Raw genomic sequence first — 4,398 nt, 5'->3', positions numbered from 1 at the left:
GAAATACATGTTGGCTCAACATAATGGTTGTGACAAAAACGAAAAATATGTTTGGCCAATGATTGCATGATTTCCATGACTGAACTACAAAATATTCATCAAGAGAAAATAAATAATTGTGTTCACAGAATGTTTAACGTTGCACAAAAAATATTATGTTGGCCGAGCAAGAGGGAACAGCGTCAATCGTCTGAGCATGCGCAAAGAAGTTCTACCACACAGCAAAATCTCTGGTGTTAAGGACTCTTAAAGAGTTAATTTTCTGGTGTTGAATTTCAAGGGATTAACACTGCTAGTGTAAACCGCACCCTCTGGCTGGTGTAAATATGTAGAGTTACTAAATTTACACTGAGAGAGTGTTATTAGTTACATCCGGGACATTTACGCGCTGGGTGCGACTAAACGACCTGAAACTTTTTTCACAGACGCCATTTTCTTTGACTCGCGAAGCAAGGCATACGAGGAGGGAAAACGCAGATATTAAGTGTTTTATCGCATTTATATATGCATTTTATTACAATATTTATGTGCTGTGAACGGCTAAACCGTTCTCAGAGAGGCATTTTTGTTGATGCGCGATGCTGAGCAGACCAGACCAGACCAGGATGAGGTTGCTTTTAAACAGAGAAACGACGAAAGTAAGTGTTTTATCTAATTTACAATATGTATTTTACAACATATTGATTTATAGATGAATTGAAATGCTCTGCGTGCTTAAACGAGCCGAAACCTTTCTCAAAGGAGACATCTTTGACTCAATACGGAGCTGACGACGAGAAGGTTTTCTTGAAACGTTAACAGGGAAAACACCGAAAGTGAGTTAAGAGTTTTTAACCTAATTTACAACATGTATTTCATGGCATTATATTGTTTTATAACAATATTTATGTGATGTGCGTGCCTAAACCTTTCTCACAGACTAACTTGCACCCTGCATCTTCTTTGACTCGTGACGCAGTGCAGACACGGAGTTTGCTTTTAAAGGTGAAAACAGAGTAAGTGTTTTAACTCATTTACAATACGTATTTTACAATGTTATTTTGTTTTATGACAATATTTGTGATGTGCAAATATCATAATGTATTCATCCTCAAACTATCTTTTACTCTCGTTTGCCAGCACACCTATCTTAACTGAAACCTAACGTTAACTGAAAAACAAATTTTCTTAGAATGTGTAACTTAAGTAATTCTTTAAGATTAAATGTTTATGAAAATGTATTTATCAGATTCAATTTTGGTTGATGTTTGGATTCTTTCATGTTTAAATGTATTGATTTTGCTATTTGTGTTTGCTAGTGAGGGTCATTTTACAGATAATATATGAGATAATGTGCATACATAAAAAAATAATCATAGCTTTGTTGCTATTTGGTATAACTAGATTTTTTGTGTTTCATACCACTCATTTTGAATTTGTCCAGTCAAATTACTTTACAAAAGTATCCCCCCCCCCCCCCCCCTCCCCTCCTTTTCCTTAAATAAAATTAGTTTTCAAACCAATTGTTTTCATGATCTGACTGCTAGATGTTTTCTTGCTTTTTAATTTTAGACTCAACTGACTGGGAAATCTCTGCCCATCACCTGCCTCCAACATCACAAAGCCACAAGAAAGGGAACAAGATTCTTCCATCAGACTATTTTTTAGTGAGATTTCTTAAGGTGCGTGTCTAAATTTATTCCTAAAGGGTTAGTTCACCTACAAATGGAAATTATGTCATTACTTACCCTCATCTCGTTCCAAACATGTAAGACTTTCTTTCATCTTCACAACACAAATGAGGATATTTTTAATGAAATCTGAGAGCTTCCTGTCCCTCCATTGACAGTCTACGCAAATACCACTTTCAAGCCCCAGAAAGGTGTAAAGGTACATCATTAAAGTACTCCATGTGACTCCAGTGGTTTAACATACATTTTATTAAACTACACAAGTGCTGTGTTTGCAGCAACAAAACATTTACCACTTAATTTATAAAATATTAATTTCCAACATGCGTTGTTAAGTGAGCGTGCATCGAAAATGAATAATTTGTAAAAAAAAAGTTGAGTTTTTAAAAAAAAAGTTTTTTTTAGTTTTTTTCGTGCAAACAAAGCACTCTCTAAAAAAATTGAGGTTAAACCACTAAGTCACATGGATTACTTATGGTTTCCTTTATGCCTTTCTGTGGCTTTGGAGGTGATAGTTGAATAGGCTGTCGATGAAGGGACAGAAATTTCTTAGATTTTATAAAAAAATATATCTTAAGTGTTCCGAAGATGAGCAAAACTCTTACTGGTTTGGAACAACATAAGGGTGAATAATTAATGACAGAATTACATTTTTGGATGAATTAAGTCTTTAATTTACTTAGAAATCAGTAAATTCAAGTCTTAATCTAACCAAAATAGTTTATTGTTTGAGTCACGAAAGTCTAAGATGATTGTACTTTTTCCACCATAAACTTGCTGTATTTATAAAACACAAATAGTATTAATTGTAATTGGTCTGGCTTTGTGTTGTCTAGGGAACCAGCAGTCCAGGATTTTGAGAAAGTTGGATCTGCACAGCCTTTCCTGCTCTGTGAAACAACTAGGCACAACTTTACTGTTAGCAACTGGACACAACTGATCCACTCATATCCTGCAACTGTTTTTCATCTGTTGAATGTTGTTGCTGTACTGTTGCAAAGTCGAAGGTATTGACTCAACTTCACTGACACAGAACTTACATTCACTGACATGTACAGGACTTGAAGTATTAGATAGACCATTTGATGAGCAGCTTTCATATAATTCTGATGACAGAAATGGCTTTGCCTTCATTTATTTTAAAAGTTATCCTATGATGTAAAGGGACTTGTTCGTTAATAAAAACTAGTTTGTTAAAACAACTGTTTGCATTTTGCCTTTATTTTTAACTTTATAATGAACAGAATTCAACTATGATCCCAGACTAAGGTTACATTTTAACTTTCTGGATTGTTTTGATGTGCATTCAATGTTGTCAATAGGTTAAATGCTTTGCTTTTATTTCTGAAAAGATTCCTTTTGTCAAAAAGCACCTCTTATAAATACAAACTCAATTTGAGTCAAATTTAACAGTCCTGAAATGTATAAATTGATTCCCAATAGTATTACAAATCAATACAGATCAATTCTACAAGAGTTGCATTTTATGTTAAACTTTACATCTTATGTAGTGTTAATATGGCAACAACTCGGTAGTGTTCAAAGAAAAACACATTTGGTGTTAAATTTTGACACTACACACTGGTATTGGGTAAATTCAACACTAACAAGCAGAATCACTGAAGGAGAAAATCACAAATTGTAAGTTACCATTATGGTGATGGGTGTTTGCTTTTGTTGGGCTCTTGACCATGTTTGACTGAGTTTCATTTTGTAAAGCAGATATTTGTTTTTCCAGTACAGCTATTGACTAAGAGTGATATGCCATGCTATTTTATTAGCATGACAGGCAAGTTCATATGGATTTCAATAAATACATAAAATGTACTTAATCAGAGCATAGTGTGTAATTTATTTGAAATAACGAAAAATAGACTTTTAGGCCAACATGAAATATTTAATTAATACAACATTTTATTTCAATTTGAGTCTGCTTGTTGGCCCAACAAGCTATGTTTAGTCAACAGAAAATGTTTAATTGACACAACATTCTATTTCAAGTTCAGTCTACATGCAGGGGTAGTCAGCACAACACAAAAAAGTTGGTTTCTGCAACTTAAATTGGGCCAACTAAAAATTTTAGGTGCAACGGGTCACTAGAAATTTTTATGTTGGAGAGGCATATTTTTTTTTACAGTGTGATGGTAACGATTTATATTGTTAGAAATGTTTTTATTTTGAATAAATGCTGTTTTTATGAATAAATGCTGTTAACGTTTTACTCATCAATGAATCCTGAAAAAAGTATTCCAAAAAAATATATTAAACAGCACAACTGTTTCCATCATTGATAATAACTGAGTATCAAACCATCATATTAGAATGATTTCTGAAGGATCATAAGCAGGGGCGGCCTTAAGCATCTGGGGGCTGTTTCAATGGGGCCCTACCCACATAAAACATAAACATAATAGAGCAGATAAAGCAAGGATTCCTGTTGGTTTGCATCAGTGGTATATTATTTTATTACGTGCACTTTCAGCTTCATGAGCAGGCAGCTCAACAAATAATCCAACCTTATTTGATTAAAACTATATACAACTATACAACGTTTTACGTTGGAATAAGCCTCGCCCTTTCACGCAGGGCAACTTCACTGCTTAATTGATTTGCGCAGTATATTTTCAGCTGTCTGGGCTGACTTAAAACAAAACAAAACAGCTCAAACATCCCCTCAACTTGAATTATTACGGAGCCCGGGAAGTCATACGGAAGCCCTGAACCGCAA

At 34.2% G+C, this 4,398-nt stretch overlaps 1 long non-coding RNA gene across 1 annotated transcript; it reads left to right on the top strand.

Annotated features, from left to right (window-relative positions):
- The first annotated feature begins 419 nt into the window (after nt 1-419).
- Nucleotides 420-2,820, top strand: LOC311296080. The gene is made up of 5 exons (XR_014628486.1): nt 420-638; nt 742-815; nt 919-995; nt 1,552-1,661; nt 2,507-2,820. It is a non-coding gene; the product is annotated as an uncharacterized lncRNA (long non-coding RNA).
- Nucleotides 2,821-4,398: the final 1,578 nt, after the last annotated feature.

This window comes from Rutilus rutilus, assembly GCF_951802725.1.
Source record: "Rutilus rutilus genome assembly, chromosome: 8".
Lineage (NCBI taxonomy): Eukaryota > Metazoa > Chordata > Actinopteri > Cypriniformes > Leuciscidae > Rutilus > Rutilus rutilus.
The sequence above is the reverse complement of the archived record's forward strand: the minus strand, read 5'-3'. Positions and strand labels throughout refer to the sequence as shown.